The 20,966-nt window shown below is 39.6% G+C and overlaps 4 non-coding genes across 4 annotated transcripts; 3 read left to right on the top strand and 1 right to left on the bottom strand.

The window, feature by feature from the left end:
* Window positions 1-843: 843 nt before the first annotated feature.
* On the bottom strand, window positions 844-925 carry TRNAS-UGA (transfer RNA serine (anticodon UGA)). The gene has a single exon. It is a non-coding gene; the product is annotated as a tRNA-Ser (tRNA).
* Window positions 926-6,043: 5,118 nt separating this feature from the next.
* Window positions 6,044-6,115, top strand: TRNAQ-CUG (transfer RNA glutamine (anticodon CUG)). Its single transcript has one exon. It is a non-coding gene; the product is annotated as a tRNA-Gln (tRNA).
* Window positions 6,116-9,903: 3,788 nt separating this feature from the next.
* On the top strand, window positions 9,904-9,985 carry TRNAS-AGA (transfer RNA serine (anticodon AGA)). The gene has a single exon. It is a non-coding gene; the product is annotated as a tRNA-Ser (tRNA).
* A 6,578-nt stretch (window positions 9,986-16,563) lies between these two features.
* TRNAS-AGA (transfer RNA serine (anticodon AGA)) lies at window positions 16,564-16,645 on the top strand. Its single transcript has one exon. It is a non-coding gene; the product is annotated as a tRNA-Ser (tRNA).
* The last annotated feature ends 4,321 nt before the right edge of the window (window positions 16,646-20,966 follow it).

Below are 20,966 nucleotides of genomic sequence, written 5' to 3'. Positions count from 1 at the left end.
TATAGAAACAGAGTCATGGATGTAGGAAAAAACTTACGGTTACCAGGGGGAAAGGAGGGGAGGGATATATTGGGAGATGATTGGGATTGACATAGACACACTACTATATATAAAATAGATACCTAATAAGGACCTACTGTTTAGCACAAGGAACTCTACTCAATACTCTGTTAACCCCTATGGGAAAAGAATCTTAAAAAGGGTGGATATAGGTATATCTATGTATAACTGATTCACTTTGCTGTACAGCAGAAACTAACACAACATTGTAAATCAACTATACTCAAATAACATTTTTTTTTTACAGTCGATGGTTCAGATACCATTTTACTGTGCAGTGTTGGGCGAGTCAATCCTCAGTTTCTTCATCTTTAAAATGGTGCTAATATTATCTACCTGATAGGGTTCTATTGGTGATTAAGTGAGATAATCCATGTAATGCCAATTCAATGCCTGGGGCATAGTAGGGCTTCAAAAACTGTAGCTGTTAGAATATATACTGTTTTTTATAAATCTTGAGTTCCCTAGAACAGATAGTAGCAGTGAAAGCACCTCCACCCTAGGAGAGGATGGAATCTGACTTTGATGCTGAGAGAATCCAAGTTGGCATGACCTGTAAATGAGGAAAAAAGAACGGCCTTCCTCGATTCAGGATTTGATATCATGCTCACACCGTAGTAGACTTACTCTTCTATTTGAAACTGCCGTGTTTCAGGAGGGCAGGTTATTTGACCCAAGGGAAATAGGTGACGGGTGACTCAGGGTGAACAAGACTACAGAGAACTTTCGGTTGATAACGGCATGAAACTATGCAAAGGAGTTTTCGTCAGGTGCGGATAAAACCGTAGTCGGCAGGATTTGAACCTGCGCGGGGAAACCCCAATGGATTTCAAGTCCATCGCCTTAACCACTCGGCCACGACTACCTGCTGAAAGGGGCTTCTTGTTAACGACTTTGAAGGTACAGTGAGCGGCGTGCCATTTAATCGCTGTGAATCAAAACATAGTGAAAGCTATTTTGGTACATAACTATTAGGTCTGATAACAAAGAATTTCCTATGTCCATTCAGGGCTTCTCACGTTTGGATGAAATAAGTCATCCACGGCAAATTGAAAGTCAGCGGAGGAAGATGGAACTCAAAGAATCATTCTGAGACAAGGGATTCGAATTTTCTATGCCCTAGAACTGAGGGTGGCCCTAGTAGCCTCAGACCTGCAAGTGCCAATGGAACTGGAAACGAGCTGGAAGAAATCTGGGGAAATCCGAAATAGTGGAGCCAGTCGCGTTTACTTTCAGCGTTAAACACTAAAGCAGAAATATCTTCAATGGCCTTCAACTGCTTTTACCTTTCCCTGCCTTAAAAAAACTATTTGAAACTGGACTTGAGCCGGGTGCAGGGTGAGAGGGGTAGGGAGGGTCCAGGAACTGAAGGAAAAGATGCTGGGAAGATCTCCAACCCCTCAGGAAAAGTAAACTCCTTTTTGCCTTCCCCAGAGAGGAAAGCCCATAGCCCAGGAGCCTTACGAGAGAGAAGCAGCCTGAGGACATTCTCTATCTCTCTTAACACACAAGGTCGTGAATGCCAGACTAAATCTAGCTGTAATAAAAGGATTGTTTCTGGGTTTAGAGACTTGATTCAGTGAAACACTGTAGAAGTGGATTCTTTTTTCCTTTTTTTTTTTTTTTAATGGGGAATTTAGGACTATAGCACTGAGTTCTGAGAATTGAAGTATTTTGCCAAAAACACCGTCAAGTAGATTCAGACAGACTTTCAGATACAAACGGGATGCCTTTCATGGCTGAGGCCCTCAAACTCTTTCATACGTAGAGCTCTCACATATCTGTTGTCATTTACGGCAGGCAAAGAGACAGTTGTTCCTGTAGTGGGTTGAATTTTGTCACCCAATAAGATATGTTGAAATCCTAATTCGAGATACCTGTGAATATGACTTTATTTGAAAGTAGTCCTTGCCAGTGCAATCAAGTTAAGATGAGGTCATACTGGATTAGGGTGGGCCATAAATCCAATGATAGCGTCCTTATAAGGAGAGGGAGATTTGAGACATACAGAAAAACAGACACACAGAGACAGAGATTGTGTGAAAGGGAGGCAGAGACTGGAATGATGCAGCTGCAAACCAAGGAGCTACAAGGGTTCTTCATAAACCACCAGAAGCTAGGAGAGAGCCATGAAACAGAATCTCCTGCAAACCCTCTAGAACCAAACTTGCAGACACCTTGAATTTGGATTTCTGGCCTCTGGAACTGTGAAAGGATAAATTACTGCTGTTTTAAGCCACCCACTTTGTGGTAATTTGTTAAGACAGCCCTAGGAAGCTAACACTGTTCCGCTCTCCTTATGCTTGGAACAAGATCCTTCTTGCCACTTTAGCACTTCCAAATTCCACCAGCGAGGCTCATGCAAATAGTTACTCCCTTTCATATGGTAAACTCATTTTGGACAAAACTCTCCTAGGGAAGTAATCCAAACTAAAAGAAATCATTTATGTGCAAAGACATTTATGATATTTTTAGTTATAACAATAAAATAATTAAACATTTTCAACAATGGGGAGGGGGATGATTATATAACTTGGGTATATATATCTGGAAGAATATTACCAAGCCATTGAAAATAATATTTTGTAAGAAGTTTTGAATAGCTCAGGGAAGAAGCACAAGATATAATGTTAAATGAAAAGAGTAGGATAAAAAATACATGTGCTATGTGACCTCAATTATGTAAAATTTGGGGGGGTGGGAGAAAATAAACCGAAGAGTTGCTAGTGTGGTGTCTGGGTTGTGTGATTGTGGTTTATTATTATTTTTTCTTTGTTTTTCTATGATGTGAAGCAGACATCATTACTCAAGTTTTATAAATGAGGAAGCAGAAATAGTGATTTTATTGCTGGAACAAGAAAAACATAGTCTCTAGATACAAGACTTTCGTATTATTTCATAATCAAACATTGAGCTCAAGTGGTCATTTTCCAAAGGGACTACTGCTTGCTATGGTGGTGAAACCCAGGACTTTATCTTTGTTTTCTTACTATGCTTGTAAGGTAACAATAAAAGTAATTAAAAGAGGTGTAATCTCACAGTGATGAAAAGAGCAGGAGAGCAAATGACAGATGGTAAGAAACATTGTTTGCTTTCCAAATTGCAGTAGCATGACGCAGTTGAGATTTATTCCTTACTCGTGTAAGAGTCCATTGTAGATTTTTGAGTCAGCAAAGAAAAGGGAACACATTTTTGCCCTTGTGGTGATTCAGGGACCCAGCTTCTTCCACCTTAAGGATCTGCTATCTCCTAAGGCTTGAGAAAGTCCACGCTTCTTAAAAGTCTAAAGGGAAACATGTTACTTTTGCATTCATAATCCATTTATTATTACTAATCACACAGCCACACTGAGATGTAAGTTGTCTTGGTAGATACAGATGCTGACTGGGTAGCTTATTTCCATAGACAACTCTGTACTATGGAAGACGGAACATGAATTTACGTGAATACTACAATTACCAACAACATTTTGGGAGGTAGAAAGGCGTTGGATAAATAGTAATTGAATTCGTAGAGTGACTAAAGCTGAAACCTTACTGTCTGCAAGGTGGAAAGCTAAAAATTATAAAGTTATTAACATCTGTAAAGGATATTACAGATCCTTGGAAAGGCTAATAGGAATTGAAAAAAAAAAAAAAAAACATGTAACCTTAGGCTTATTACTCTGGATTGCCCCTCTCTCACAGAGGTCAAAGACAAGACTTTTATTTTAGGGCAAAAATGCTCCAAGATGCTCTTGACTTCCAGAGACTAGGCACAGCTGAAGGTGGAGGTGAAAAGCCATACTGAATACTGGGGGATTGAATGAAAGTCTCTCTGGGAGACCCCCAGCTCCTTTTCTGTATTCGTTTCAGAAAGCATGGAGAGCTAACCTTACATAACCTCTGATCCTAAACATTTAGAAGATTAAAGGATTAGTCTCTGAGAAAACTGTCATGGAAAAACTGAACCACAGATATGAACATATCAGGTATCCTGATTGCAGTGGTCTGTCATATACAATCATTCTAGAATGGCTCCATCTATTGGTATATAGGCTTATAGTACCAATTAGGTTTTTGGGTCTACTTCTTAAATAGGACTGGACTGCTAAGGGTCACCAGAAATCTGAGGAAAGATATGTACCAAAGCAAACAAATGGAAGAAAGAGAACCTGATGGAAATAGAGACCAGTAAGTAACAGAAAGAAAAAAAAAGTATTATTAATTTTTTTCAGAACTAAAAGAACATTTTGCACCTATGGGACAATACTAGTTGCTATTATTTTTGAAAGAGCATCAAGAGAACAAGAACTCTTGAAAATTTTTAAAAACTGTGATGATAGGAAAAAATTTAATAGAAGGGTTGGACGATAAATTTGGAAATGTTTTCCCATAAAAAGGAAGAGAAAAGAAAGATGGAAAATGGGAGGACAGAAGATAAGAAAATTAAAAGGTCATTCTAGGAAGTCCAACAACATCTGATTGAAAGAGTTCCAGGAAAAGACAACAGAGAAAATAAAGGGGTGACAATTACTTATAAATGCAAAAAAAAAAAAATCCCCAAACCTAAAACATCCACCTATTTATTACTCCACACAATGAACAAAAAAGACCAAGAATATACCGGAGCGTCTATTTAAGAATGGTATTTAACTTCATCACCACAGTGATATCTAAAAGACAAAGGAGTCATGCTCACCAAATTCTAAGATAAAATGATTTCCACTCTAGAACTCTCTAGCTGACCAAACTAAATCATTTATGAAGTTAGAATAAATATCTTTTCAGAAATGCATTATATTCGGTGGTGGGAGGGGATAACCTGCAAACAGAAACCTCCTGAGGACTTAAATCTGGGTGTCTCTAATGCAGGGAAATCAGAACCCGGGGATGGGCGTTGGGGGGAATCACATTCTGGCAGCAGGCCTGTCTGGCAGGGTCTGGAGTCATGGAGGAGACACAACTGCTGTTGCCAGGTGATGTTACATGAGGCAAGGAAGCAGTTACGGTGCGGCCTCTACAAGCTGGAAGTATTTCCTTTCACATATCAGACATCTTTATGCAACACAGGTTGTCTTGGCTGAATGCCGATTTGTCTCCAGGGTTCTTGCTCGGAAGGTTCAAATTCGCACAGCTACGATTTTTTACTCTTAGTAAAGACGTTTGCTTTTCTCCTCAACCCTTCGGGTTGACAGTCTGGAGGCTTCCGTCTCCTGCCGTTTCCCTCCCCTGCTGCGGAGGCAACGAACCGTCCTGGACAAGTCACGTCCCCTGCTTGACATCAGGAAAAGTTTCCTGCTGAGGAGTTTGGGAGAGTCTCATATTTGCTGCCCTTAAAAGAGGCAGGTCACAGCTTTCTCAGCTAGAACCAAGTTACAAAACCCTGCTTTGAAAACATTCACGCTTTTTATCGTGCTTTACCCTTTGGTCTCCACGAGGTGGAAGCTTTCCGAGAAGCAGAAGCCATCTCTTGGCATCCCGCTTTCCACCCACCCTGGGCAACGCCCCACAGGGCCAGGACTGGTTGGCACACCACGTCAGAAGAAGTCATCCACAGTTTATATGTCACGAAATTAAACTTCCAAGAGCGTCCCTTGCGTTCGAAGAAGAGAACTCGGGACACAGACTCGGGAGGCAGCGAGCCCCGCCGTTCCTCCAGCAACGCAAGCGGGGAGCGCGGTTCGGCGGATGCCGTGTTGGAGCCGCCGGCCTCTGCGTCTGGGCAGCCTGGCTGACTGCGGCCCAGCGGAGAGCCGCCCCGCGAGCTGCAGAAAAGGCAGAGGGGCGCTAAAAAGCAGGGACCTACCGTATCTACCCCTAGAAACCGATTTGCTCTTGGGTTTTGCACCAGGAGTCCTGTGCGCGCAAGAAAAGGGACGTGTGCTATGGAGGCAGATGGAGAAAACAAGGATGCGAAGTTCGGCTTTTCAAAGGCCTTCTTGATTGCAGAACTGAAGCTATATCCTTTCAGGGAGGAGTGCTATGGCTGTTAGTTCACGCGGGGTTCCATGGTGTAATGGTTAGCACTCTGGACTCTGAATCCAGCGATCCGAGTTCAAATCTCGGTGGAACCTAAGTGCTCTTACTTTCTAATTATTTAAATGTATTTACTTATCTTTCCAGTTTTCCTTTTAGGGATGGTTGGCCGGGAATCCGCGATTCACATTTCACCTTTTCTTTATAGACTTTAATATACGTGAATAAATGAATATTTATCGTGGTATAATACATAATTTTAGAGTTTTTCTTCCTTGTGAAAGTTTAAAATGGCCAAGTATACATTCTTCTTTTAAATTATCTTGACCAGATGGGAAGAATTTTCAAATAGAACTTTAAAGACTCAACACCAAAACAGAAAATAGTTTTCAAAGTTGTTTTAAAATATTCTAGAAGTAAAGAATTAAGATACAATCACATCCTTATTATTCCTCATTATATTCCAATGAAAATATTTATAAACGTTTGGTGGGAATAAAAGTGTATGATGTCCTTTCTACTGTTATTAGCTAAAGAACGCTTTCATTATATTAATTTCCTTATATTAATTAATTCAATTTTTGTTAATTATTAATATTACATAAAATATAGATAAAATTAACAGTTTTCTCAAATTATTAATTATTGAAGCCCTTGAATATCCATTCACACTTTAACTGATTCATAGTATTTCAGCATGTAAAGCACATTAAGGATATTTTCACTCTATGCTTAATAGCTGGAATTTTTATTCTCATTGCATCTATCTATTTTTTTTTCTTAGCTGAATTTTCAATTACCAACAGATGTTATTGAGCAATCTGGAAAAGCAAATTGCTAAAATAAAGGGGAAAAAACCACCTGTCGACACCTTTTCTTTCTTTGCTATGTTCTTGTGGTTGCTAATACTTCAGCCTAACTGATATTGCATTTTATGAAGACATCAACTGCCTGATTGTAATTTGAAATCTTAACTCCTCAGGAGTTTGTGAAAAGGCCATATTTTCATTTCTACCAATGATACAATTTGTGCAAAGCCCTGTGTGGATGCTATTATCAGAGACTGCTTCCTGGTAGATGTATATCCCTGGGGCCTCAAACCCTTTATTATAGGTACACGTTTTCTCACCTTCCCTGAGTGCATTTACTTATAAAGCCATGGAAATTTGATAGGTACAATGAGCCTCAGCTGGCACCAGTTCCTAATAAGGATGTCCACAACACTATTTTTAAACATAGGACTCCATAATAAAACATCTATTAATTCACCTCCAAAACCTGAACTCAAAAAATGGAGAAACAACCTAACTTAATGTCAACAATTGCTGTAGGCAGTGGGGTCCTCAGGGAGCCACTTCCTGCTTCTATTAGCACAGTGGAATCAGCATGGTAGGTCAGGAAAAGGAGACACTCTGGAACTGAATTCTTACTCTGTGAATGTCTTAACTGTAATTTTTTTTTTGAAATATACAACTGCTCTGTACCTCAGTCTCTTTATATGTAAAAGAAGGTAAGGCATTCTTTACTATGTTTTACCACAGTAAGTACCTTGCTTAAGGAAGACACTCCACAAATACTAAAGCTCTCTCTCCCCCTTTTTCTTCTCTTTCCTCCTCCCTCTCCTCCCCTCCTCCTCCCCCTCCTCTTCCTCCTCCTCCTCCTTCTTCTTCTTCTCCTCCTCCTCCCCCTCCTCCTCCTCCTCCACTCCTCCTCCTCTTCCTCTGAACGAAGGAAAGAAAGAAAGAAAGACAAAGAAAGAAAGAAAGAAAGAAAGAGAAAGAAAGAAAGAAAAAGAAAGAAAAGGACAGAATGGGGGAAAGGGGACATTTTGGTCTCTTTGTATAAATTCAAGTACAATGATGCTTCCTTCCTAAAAATATTCTTCTTCCCAGCAGAAGCAGCCCATCCTCTATCCCCAAACACTAGCCTATCCTTGCTTTAAAAACAGGTAAAAAGCTCACCTGAAGCAGTTACCTTGTATGAGGATATTGATTTTTCTCAAGACCCACCTCTACCACTCCTCTCTGCCTACAGGCCTCAGGGAATCAGTATATATTGCTATTTTACATACTGAAAGAATCGCAAGATCATGCTAATTCATATCAAAAGAAACCAGAGTAATGTGTGTGGGAGTGCTAGATCAGGAAAAAAGAAACACAGTGTAGAATTGGATCAAATTTATTGATATGGGTACACTTAATGGAGATTCTGAATTTAGTGTGTTAGCTAGAACAGCTGGGAGTTATTATAACAGTGTGCTTGGTAGGTTGCCTGCAACCTGAAATCAGTGGAACTACAGTAAATAAAGAAGCCAAGACTTCCTCGGTATAAGGTAGAGAAAGATATCCAATATCTTAAAAGATGCAGGGAACTTGCAATGGATTTATCACATGTGACACCCACTCACCCTCCCTCCATTATCTCCCTAGAAGGCTTAAAGGATACTTCCCTCACAAAAACCCCTGAGAAACAGATTGGTGAAGGGAGTGCCAGGGTCCTTGGGAAGCTCTCTAGTACCTGTCCTCTGTAGAAAGGTTTGATGGTAGTACATGCATCCCTAATTTTTTAAAAAATTTATTTACCTTTTTGATCCCCTTCCTCCATTTCTCCCACTTCCCCTGGCCCCGCCCTCACCTCTGGCAACCACTCATCTGTTCTCTGTATCTATAAGCTTGTCATTGTTTTTTTTTTTTAGATTGGTATTTGTCTTTCCTGTCTGGCTTATTTCACTTAGCATCATGCCCTCAAGGTCCATCCATGTTGTCATAGATGGCAAGGTTTTATTCTTTTTTATGGCTGAATAATATTTCATTATATATGTGTGTGTATGTGTGTGTGTGTGTGTTTGTGTGTGTGTGTGTGTGTGTGTGTATGTATATATATATATATATATATATATATATATATATATATATATATACTATAACCTCTTTAATTCCTTCATCCGTCGATGGACACAGGTTGTTTTCATACCTTGGCTGTTGTAAACAGTGCTGCAATGAACATGGGGGTGCAGATATAATTTTCAAGTTAGTGTTTTCATTTTCTTCAGATAAATATCCAGAAGTGAAATTGCTGGATCATATGGTAGTTGTATTTTTAATTTTTTGAGCAACGTCCATACAGTTTCCATAGTGGCTGCACCAACTTACATTCCCACCAACAGTGCACAAGAGGTCCCTTTTCTCCCCATCCTTGCCAACACTTGTTATTTCTTGTTTTCTCGATAATAGCCATCCTAACAGGTGTGAGATGATAGCTCATTGTGGTTTTGATTTGCATTCGTCTGATGATTAATGACGTCGAGCATCTTTTCGTGTACCTGTTGGCCATATGTATGTCTTCTTTGGAAGACAAAGATCTATTCAGACCTTCTACCCACTTTAAAATTGGATTGTTTTCTTGCCTTTCAGTTGTATGAGTTCTTTATATATTTTGGATATTAATCCCATATCAGATATATGATTTGCAAATATTTCTCCCATTCCAATGGTTTTATGGTTTTAGATTCTTCATTCAAGTCTTTAATTCATTTCTATCTGGACATAGGTCTTGGCGATGATTTTTTGGATTTGACACCACAAGTAAAAGCAACAAAGGCAAAAATAAGCAAATGGGACTGTATCAAATTAAAAAGCTTCTGCACATCAAAGGAGACAATAAACAAAATCAAAAGCCTTAACCTCCTTCCATCAGAGCATCCGAATAAGGTGTCATTCCAGTCTGAGGAGGAGGCGTTACTTGCCACAACTGCATATTTGTCTAAATGATGCCAAAGAGTAAGAAACTTTGCTTAATACAAGTACATTTTCTGATAGAAAATGTGACACTTTGAAGAGAGCCGAAGCTCTCTACAGCTACTTCCACCAAAGTGCTCTCTTGTCAAGTAGTCGTGGCCGAGTGGTTAAGGCGATGGACTAGAAATCCATTGGGGTTTCCCCGCGTAGGTTCGAATCCTGCCGACTACGACACCCTTCCCTATTGAGGCATAGCCAGTTGGGGAAGAATGCTGTTACCTTAAAGAGAGAAACTGGATTGTTCTCCAACCTGGCTCTTTATGGTTGCCGCTGAAAGGCTCCACGAAGCATGCCTATTGCGCCCCAAACAGCGTGGGGTCTTCTTATTACTATTACTATTTTTAAGTAATTACTACTATTATTTTTAAGTAATTCTCCCTAGAAGAGCCAAGGCTTTGATGATGCCTTCCTGCTTCCTGCAATCAAAACCCTCCTTACAAGGCAGCCTTTTCTAAAGAAAAAAACTTGGCAGAAACGTTTTCCCCTTATCGGGGCTCTTCTGCTGTCATGTACATCCTTGTTCACGTACAAAACGAAACTCCACGAAATCTTGGATCAAATACAAGTGAAAGCCAAGACTCATAGCTATGGTTGCGAATCTAAACTGGGTATTAATAGGCAAGCCACTACATAACTAAAGGTATTAATTAAGCCATTTTTTGGGTAACCCAACAAAAAGGTTGACGACGTTATGCCAGACTGACTTGTCCTGGGGTCCAGGACAGTGGTAAAGAGAGAGAGACTTAAAATGAGGTGAAGTTTTGACTCATTCTGGACACAGAATTCAGATGCAAAATCGCATTGTATGATTAACATGTATGGGTTAATGTATTAAAGTGTTAAAGGAATGTTAACCACAGCTGAGCGCCTTTCTAGGAATTCCTAGGAAATTTTGATTATCACTACCTTGACAGTTTAATGGAACTGGTCCTCACCTCTCTTGTGGAGATTGGCGCAGTTGTCATACTTTGGTGCACCTCACCCAAGAATGCATCTAATAATTTTTCTTAAACACAGTGCTTTCCATATTCATTGATTAAATACCAGATTCCTTCCTCTTTCATGTGTGTGTTCAGAGGAATGAAGTACAATAAAAAGGGTTGAGTTGCAAAGTCACATGGGTCAGTGATGCTGAGCTGTGACGAGTCCTCTTTGCTGAGCAGTGCCCGCCTGATGAACATGACTTGGTTTTGTCTACTAAGACCTGGGCTTCCAGAGGATGAACTTCTTTCTTTGCAAAACTCATCATCTCTCATCAAGCCGTCTCTCACATTCAGCATACGGGTTACTTTGACTCTGAGAAACTAATAGAATTCTAGAATGTCAAAGCTAATGAAATGTTAAGGCCCTTCTGTGGAAACAATTCCTAACTTTAGAGCTGAGGACAGTGACTCACATGACATCAATGTACAGAATTTAAAAATTAATATTTGTTCAAAAAGATACCTTAGAGAAGAGTGTTGATAGTATAAGCAGAAATCCCTCTCATTCTGGATACTTCTTTCTGTAGGAGCCCATGGAGAATGAAGCTCCGGTTCTGGGGGCTGGAATAGAGATCCTGAGCCAGGACTGACCATTACACAGAATCTTGCTTTGCGGAGAATCAGCCTGTGATCTGGTTTCCAAATACTGCTTAGGATTCTGGAAGGGGTTCTTCTCTCTTTACTTTTAAATCGCTGAAATTTCTTATAAACAAGGAAAATAAAACCAAAACCAAAACACACTGGTGAACAGTGAAACAAAAACCAGAGTTACAGCAACTGCAACAGAGAATGTAAATAAGGAAGTACATTTCCAATAGAAATAAATGTGAGCCACTGACATAATTTAAAATTTTCTAGTAGTCATATTAAAAAGTAAAAAGAGACAAGCATAATTCATTTTAATGATATATTTTATTTAACCCAATATATCCAAAATATCATTTCAACATGTAAGCAATATTAAAAGTTGACAGTGTGATATTTTACAGTTTTTTTTTTTTTCGTACAAAATCTTCAAAGTCTGGTGTGTATTTTGCAGTAAGAGCTCATCCCAAGTAGGACCAAGTGCTCAACAGTCACATGTCTCAAGTGGCTAAAGTATTGGACATCACAGATCTAGAGTGTGTAGAGAGCATAGAACTGAGTTCGTAGAAGACTGAAACCAAGGGAGGGTCTACACTGCAAGCAATAGGCTACAGTCCAAGATAGAAGTCTTCTTGGCATGCACTTCTCGGTGCTTTCGGGCCTCGTGCTGCTGTAACACCCAGTAACTAAACTTGCTATTTCCGGGAGCTCTTCCTCACCTCCCTCAGGAGTGTCTGCGGAAACCCAGCGAGTCCTGCTCCCAGTTCCTCTTCCAGCGCGGTAGGCAGCACCTAGCCCAACATGGTGGACAGCTCCTGTTTCAGTACCGTGGGCGCTGTCAGCCCACCGAAGATTCTATTTCTAGGAAAGCAGAGGCCAGGAAGTTCACGGGCCTCCTTCACTCATGTCTCTTTTCTTTTCATTTGTTTCAGTTGTGGGGATCATTCGTCTCTGATTGGCTGATTTGCTGTCCTTAAAGCCAAGGTAGAGTTCCTCAACTGTGAAATTGATTATTAGCTTCTCCAATGTTGTCACTCCCAGGTTCTTCACCTCCTGAAATCCTGTGCATTCTTAAAGATTGCCTCCCCACGTCTCCTACTTTGAAAAGTCCTCAAGTTCATCCTTCATTCCCCTCCTTCTCTGCCCCTTATGGTGTCTTTGCCATAACATTGTTTAAGAAAATGCAACAATAATATTAGTGCTTCCATATTTCTTTGTTTATATGTCTCATATGAAACTACTTCTACATTTGTCATGCATTCTGCCTGCTAGCATGTGTATTTTTGAAGAAATGAACTGTTTAAGTCCTATCTTAATCCTCCAAGCCCAGGTAGTCAGTTATTAAATAACTTTAAATGATGTAAACTAATGTAGTAGAAACTAACCCCATTTATGAATAGAATTGGTGTGTGTTCTTTAACTAGTATGTTCCTTTAGTGCATCCTTTCATCTCTTTTGTTTTCCTGGCACCATTTAAAAGTCTCAATAAAGTAGATGGTCAATTAATCCATCATTTTTCCTTATATATGTTATGAATCTTTGATATTTCCTTTGCTACACCTGTTAGTCTTTCAGAAGCAACAGAACATCCTAAATTAAGTGCTATTTATGATCTATCTTTGACTTTGAAAAGGAAAGTGCCACCTCTACATGGCAATTGCAGTAAACACTCAGTAAAAACACAGAATTCAGAATAATCATTAAGACTTAAGAGAGCCAATGTTGTCTAGCATCTGTCTCCTTTTGCATGCTACCTTCTTCAACAAGAAAGGGAGAACATCACAAATCAAGGGCTTCTTCTCAGTGGAGATCTTAGAGTAAGGGTTGAAAAGGAAATGAAATAGAGGTTCCAATAACCTCTGGTTGAAAAAGAACAAGGTTCCATTCCACTCTGTGGGACCTACATATGTTTAATTCTAGTGTCCCAAATGTGTACCGTGAGAAACCCACACCCATGATCCCTCTGAAAAAGGTGAGAGACGCTCTAAGAACTGGTTTGACTGGGATTTTAGCTTCAGGCATGGGTGCACTTTGGCCTCCTAATTTACAAAATTGAGGTTAATGACTCACATAGCCATATTTCAAAGATGATATTTCTTCAGCAACTTTGTACTTTATTACAGTTTAGTAATGGTTAAGCTTGTTAGTTAAAATTAGGTTTTGTAACATAAAGGAGACTCTTCAATGGAGAGGGTTCTCAACCTCGTGTCTGTGTTCTCCAACAGTATTTGTGAATCCCTGATATGGTTTCTACAGTTGTTAGCTTTGTGTCAGGGCCATCTCTCTGTGAGAGGGTGAACAAATTTTATTTTACATACCATGGGATTTTGAGCCAAAAAATAATTTAAGGGTCTCTGTCGTAATAACTTCATGACCATTGAATGAGAAGAATTTGTTAGCTCTATTTTGTTGTTTTGGGAAACACATAAAATGACTATGAAAAGATATGTGGGCTCCAAACAAATTTCTTCTAACTGTTGTAATAGATTTGTCTGACATGAACCCAACATCTGTCTTCCCAGTGACAAATTCACACTTACCACTATACTGGGGAAGAAAGTTTTATTGAAAATCACTATGCTCACTGCCATGCCTTTGTATATTTCTGGTGTCCACAGACCAAAACAGGCACACGTCCATCTAAAGCAAATAATTTTCAAAGCCTTGCCTGACCCATGTTGCTAAGGGCATTGACAAAGTTTTTTTTTCTTTACATTTCACTATCACGTTGCTCCTGAGAACAAATAGGCAGTATCTTAAGGAACTAGTTCACAAGCTACCTCTTGTGTGTAGAAAAGACATGAACTGGTACTCTCTTCTAATCAGCACCTTTAAGTCCCATTCACCTAAAATTACAGATTTCAATTTTATTTATGCTTTTCACCTTATCTCTGTCATCATGCTGTCAGTCTTAAGCAGTTTCTTCAAACTGTCCCTGTGTGGGCTATATTTATTTGCCCTGTTTGTGGAGTATCCCACCTAATGGACTTGAATCACAAGGGCAGGGGTCATGCTCTTTGCCTTGTTAACTTTGTGTTATTACACCCCAGTCAATATGATTAATTCCATCCAGAAATGGGGTTTTATCATATCATGAACCATATGAAAGAGACTTTTTAATTAAGGTGGTTAATTAACCATTAAGGTGGTTTCCAGATGTAATGATTAGCACTCTGGTCTCTGAATCCAGCCATCTTGAGTTTAAGGAAGCTGTTTATTTCACAGCTTTGTTTCCCTGTTGTCAGGAGTTCATTGTCTACAAAAGCCATACTAAGCAATTTTATTCCTGATCTCTCTCAGCACTTAATATCTGTATCTAGGAGGCTTCAGACAGCCTCATCATGTTTCATAGGGAAATAAAAAGGGGTCAAAAGTAAATACATTCATTTAAAATAGCATTAAAAGGAATAAAATATTCAGGAGTAAATTTAACAAAAGAAGTGCAAAACTTATACTGTGAAAACTACAAAACATTGCTGAAATGAATGGACATCTAAATAAAGAGGAATATATCTCATGTTCATAGATTGGATCTTAAATTAACATTGTTAAGACAGCAATCTTCCTCCAAATCGTTCTACAGATTCAATGCAATTCCCATCAGAATCCCAACTGACTTTTTTGTGGGAATTGATGAGTTGATTCTAAAACTCACATGGAATTTCAAGGGACCTGGAATATCCAGAACAATCTTGAAACGAAGAAAAAAGTAAGAGGACTTGTACTTCCCAATTTCAAAACTAACTACAAGGCAATGATAATCAAGACAGTGTCATAATCGTGTAAGGATAAGCATATAGATCAATGGGATAGAACTGAGAGTCCAGAAATAAAGTCATATGTCTATGGTCAACTGATTTTTTTAAGGGTGCCAAGACCATTCAGTAGGGAAAGAATAGTCTTTGCAACAAATGGTTGCTGGGAAAACTATGTAATTACATGCAAAAGAACGAAGTTAGATCCTTACCTCATACAATTTACATAAATTAACTCAAAATGAATCGAAGACATAATGTAAGAGGTAATATTGTAAAACTCTTAGAAGGAAACATAGGAGTAAATCTTCATAACCTCAGATTTGGCAATGGATTCTTAGATATGACAGCAAAAACACAAATAACAAAAAATAATTGCTAAATTAGACTTCTTAAAAGTTAAAAACTTTTGTGCTTCAAAAGACACTATCAGGAAAGTGAAAAGACAACCCAAAGAATGGAAGAAAATATTTTCAAATCATATATCTGATAAGGGACTTGCATCTAGATTATACAAAGGACTCTTACAACTCAAGACAAATAACCCATTTAAAAATGGGCAAAGGATATGAATAGACATTTCTCCAAGAAAGATATACAAATGGCCAATAAGCACATGAAAAAAAATGCTGTAATTAGTCATCTGGGAAATGCAAATTAAAACCACAATGAGATACTACTTCACATCTTCTAGGATGGCTTGAATGAAAATGACATATAATAGCAAGTGTTGGGGAAGAATGGAGAATTCAGAACCATCATACACTGCTGGTGGGAAGGAAAATCATGCGTCCACGTTGGAAAACAGTCTAGCAGTTCCTGGAACAATTAAACATAGCTTTACCATGTGACCCAGCAATTCCACTCCTAGGTATATAAACCAGAAAAAGGAAAATATATAAATAAGTAACAATGATAGTAAAACTCAAGTTATTTTGAAGTATGTACAGTGAAAACTAAAATCTCTCTCCAGTCTATGTGCTCAGCTATTTAATTTCTATCCACAGTAGCAAACTGAAACCAGGTCTCATATAATCTTCCAGAGTTAAAATATATGCATTCACTTAAGCTCTATTTTTTAAAAATCATTGCTGTTACATATAATTGTCAAGTGAATGTTAAAGTTTGTTCCAATTTGCAGGGGGTATCTATCTCATGAATCTCCACCAGAGGCTGTCAGAGCAGAAGCTGATCTCATTCCAACAATCCATCAAATAAGGAGTCCTTCCAGTTCTGAGGACAAAGTGTTACTTGGCAATATGGTTACAACAGCATGATAGTCACCCAAACGTCATCAAAGAATAAGAAACACTGACTGCAAATACTCTTTCTGATACATGATTTAGTCTTTCTGGTATGTGATTTACTTTTAGGAGACCTAAGTTTCAGCACAGCTGTTTACTTTTATAAGGAACCACCTTGTCATGTAGTCGTGGCCGAGTGGTTAAGGCGATGGACTAGAAATCCATTGGGGTCTCCCCGCGCAGGTTCAAATCCTGCCGACTACGTGGTAGTTAACTGAGTTAGTTCCTGAAGGCTGTACATTTTGACAAATCCTGGAGTTGCTAGTCCAAAGACAAAACATGAATTCTAACTAAGATGCAGGTGGTTACTAAACTTGCCAGTTTATGATCCTGCAATTAACTTACCCATCATGGGGCTCCATCGTGCTGGCCAGAAAAAAGAAGTCATAATTACTGTATTTTCCAGTAGGTTTGACCTGTATCCTAATATATTTTCTTTCCTCCCAAGAAGAGTCCTAGCTTCAGAGATACCTTGGTGTTTCCTGCTATCAAAATCCTACTTGCTTCTCCATGGAATTGTTACCTTTTCAGGGATTTCCTTTCTCATATATAACTGTATCCTTTATATGTCTCAACACACTCATATTTTCATCTGTCTGAGTGAGGTTGATCTACATCGCCAGGCTTGCTTCACACAACTCCAGCCTGTTTATGGGGAAAATAAAGTGCCAGAAGTAAATGCTATCTGAAGACAGCAAAATTCTTTGCCCCCATGTGACTGGAAAACTGTATCTACCAAAAAGCAGTAATCAACTGATATAAAGTTTATTTTCCTTCCCTATTAAGAATGTTAATATTTACAATAATAATAATCATATTATTATTATTAATCATATTATTATTATTAAACAAACATAATAATCATGATATGAAGCTCAAATGATTTTGAGGTTATATGCAATGAATAAAATCTATCTTCTATCTGTGTGCTCTAGCTGTTTAGTTTCTCTCCACAGTGAAATGAATTTTTGTATAACCTTCCAGAGTTATATGTGTGTATAGTATTCAATCCACTCTTTATTTTTAAATGAATGGTAGCAAACATATTCAGTGATGGTCTTGGTTTTTCCTCTCCCTTAAACATATATTCTGACCTGTACAAAATATGCCCAACTGATTTTTTGACAACAGTACAAAAAACATTCATTGGAGGAGGGATAGCCTTTTCAGCAAATGGACTTCCATAGGTAAAAACAAAAACCCACGTTGACCTAAACCTCATTCCGTATACAAAAATTAAAATAAATCAAAACTGAAATGTAAAACTATAAAACTTTTAGAGAATAACATAGGAGGTCTTCAGGATCTTAGTCCTTAGACTTGATACAAAAGCCCAGTCCTTAAAAGGAAAACAGATAAATTGGACCTCATTAAAATTAAAAACTTTTACTCTTCAAAAGACACTATTAAGAGGTTGAAAAAAACAAGCTACAAACTGGGAGAAAATATTCACAAACCACATATCTGACAAAGGACAATATCTAGACAATGCACAAGAATTCTCAAAACTCAGCAGATTAAAAAAATAAACAACAACAAAAACCCTAACAATCCAATTAGAACATGGATAAAACACATGAGACATTTCACTGATGGGGATATACAGATGGCAAATCGGCACATGACTAGGAACATGTGCAGGGAGTTTGGCTCAGCTTTATAAAGTTGACTCTAGCAATGGCAAAGTCCCGGGCCATAATGATCTTACAGCTTTCCCATATACCCTTTTTCAGGTCTTGGCTCAAAACTTTCCATTTCCTAGAAAATGACTGATGCTCAGCTGCATAGGCCAAATGAACCTCTTTGGAGGTGGCTACTGTGTTCTGTTAATGCTGGCGGGAGAATACTGGCAGTCGATACAGATGTAGAAGTGAGGGCTCCCTTCTCCCCCTGCAAAATTGTCTTGGGCTGTCAACATTGGCTCTGCAGTTTCTGTGGCAGAGAATAGGGAAAAGAACAGAAACTCTGAGAATCAACTGGAGAAGGCGAGTAACCTGCAGAATTCAGAAGAGAATCAAAAAGAATGAAGGACAGCTCAAGGAGGAAACCAATCATCATCTTCCGAGGAGGTTTGACTTCTTGCTGCTACAAACCACGCTTGCCTCAGGGGAAACTTGCCCCGAGGTTACGGCAAAATCCTCATTTCAGAAAAAGGGCTTGTCCTTACCCTTGGGAGCTGTCATTTGCAGTTCGGGACCTTGGCAACCTGTTGAGTCGCTGGGGCCTTCTATCTTAATTCCTAAGTCTCTCCATTTCCGAGAGATGAGAACACGTTCAAATGAATCTCCCATATGAGGAGACCTTTGAAAGTGGAGAGCGAAGCGTTGATGACTCCTCATCGGGTTATGGAGAGGAGGAATCGAAGTTGGCCCTGAATCCCGCAAGAAGGGGGAACTTGGAAAAAGGGAGGCTTACTTTGGAGTCTCAAATAATGGAGAGCAGCAGAGCAAGTGAAACCTGCGCAGACACAGGAGGAGGGGAGAAACTAAAGCTGAAACGGAGATATTGTCCACTTTTGCCTGATAGATAGGAGTGCGTGCTTGGAAGGAGGGAAAAGAAGAAAGGTAGTCGGTTCCAGGACCAAGAAGAAATCCTGAGGCAAGGGCTTTGGTTGAGGAAGAACCTGACTCTTGAAAGGTTTTATAAGGCTTTGCTGGGTTCTTGTTCTGGAAATCTGACATTGTAGCCATCATTGTTCCCTACCTAGCTATCATAATTCCCAATCCAAAGGGAATGATTGACATCCACTTGAAGAAAGGGTTGAAGATTTGTGAAGACCTCAAACTAGAGATGGTGTGGCATTAATATTTTGAGAATGACATGACTGTAAGGGCGGGAAATAAAGTGAAAAGTGTAGAGGAGGCAGACAAAGAAAAATAATGAAAAGAAGGCATTGAAATGTTGGGAAAGTGGGTAAGAATCAAGATTGAAAAGTATTTCTCAGCTTTTCACAGCGAGCAGGGTGGTGCAGCGGGAGCATGTTGGGCCCATGACCCAGAAGTTGGTGGATCGAAACCATTCTCTGCTAGGCTTGCATGTTTTTCTCAAGTCCGGAGATTTTTTCCTGCTTCCTACACCTACTGAAACATCCACAAAGCAGAAATGGTAGTCAAAAGAAAGCCACCGGAGACAATCTCACAACCATTCTCATCCTCACATCTTCCTGGGGCAGGAGTATCTCATTTTCTCTGCTCCAGCTATCTTCAAAGGCCACAGAATGACGGCAAATGCTACCCAATCTTACTTGTCTTCCACCTCAGCTGCTTACTCCCTCACTGCTTGCTTGGCTCTCACTTAGAGGTGCTCAAAAAATATATGCTGAACCAAAGAAGCCTTACCGTGACCATGGCCCCACACATTTCCTCAACTGCTGGTCGTTGTGGTCTTTGAATGGGATGAAGTCAAGATAAACTGTGGAAGGAAAGCATTAGAGAAAGACCTGGAATGATGGGGAATCTCCATGTGTTGGGCGGAGGCAGAGGTGGATTAATGTGATTCCACCTTGTCCTAGAGGAAGGGACATGGAGGCGAAAGTGTCCAGTTGGGAAATGCTAGGTAATGGTGGGAGAAGAGGAAGAGAAGCAGAGAGAAGAGGAAAAAGAATGGAAGATGACGAGAAAGGAGACCAGAGTGCAGGTGGAGAAAAGGAAGACATAAGGAGAGAGAAGGAAAGGAGGAGCAGTTGAGTGGAAGTTCAGGAAAGGAAGGAAAAAGTATAGGATTGGGGCGATGTGGAGTTTGAGGGAGACGGTCTTCACCAACTGAAACAAAAATAATTTCAGCCTCCCGTTTGTTTGGTTTCAGGTAAGGGACCAGGAGGGAACTTGACACTTGAGCCTAGGACTTCCTTACCTCCCTCCACATACCTAAAAGGCATCAAGCAAATACATTATGCTTCAGTCCTCTTCATCAGCTGGGTGTTGCTTCTTCCTCAAATAGAAGCCGGTTTCCCTCCGCACATTTTTGTATAATTCGGACCTGGGGCTTTTCTCCTGACTACGCCGAGGTAAAATACACCCCCTTCATACACGTGCAATCATTGATTCCAGGAATAAACTCCCTGGATCAATCTTACCCTAAGTACGCAGCCCGACTTTGATCTACTTTTACCCTCTACCTTCGCGTATTTATCATCAATAATGCAGAGATCAACAATGACCTGCTCAGCTACCACCGACCCCCCTATCCCCAAGGCCTGGGGTGGAATTAGGAATTGCCAAGACTTCGGAAAGACCCATATATTCCCTCACATTATGGACCACTGAGTTGATAGAGACACACACTTTTAATCTGAGCATGTATGATTCAAATCCCTGTTTTTCTTCTTTTGATTTCAGCCTCACCAGATATGACCTACCACCTACCTGGAAGATCGCTGCCCAGTGGAGAATGTCTGGGGACCCAGTAAGTTAAGAGTAAGAAAAAGGTACAACTTGCACATCCATCCACAGTCATACCAATAACTACTTTGGGGCCCCAGTAAAAGCCAGCCAGGTGTAATGTTGTCGTCCCTATCTGGCTGGAT

The sequence above is a fragment of the Balaenoptera acutorostrata genome, chromosome 10, assembly GCF_949987535.1.
Source record: "Balaenoptera acutorostrata chromosome 10, mBalAcu1.1, whole genome shotgun sequence".
NCBI lineage: Eukaryota > Metazoa > Chordata > Mammalia > Artiodactyla > Balaenopteridae > Balaenoptera > Balaenoptera acutorostrata.
The sequence above is the reverse complement of the archived record's forward strand: the minus strand, read 5'-3'. Positions and strand labels throughout refer to the sequence as shown.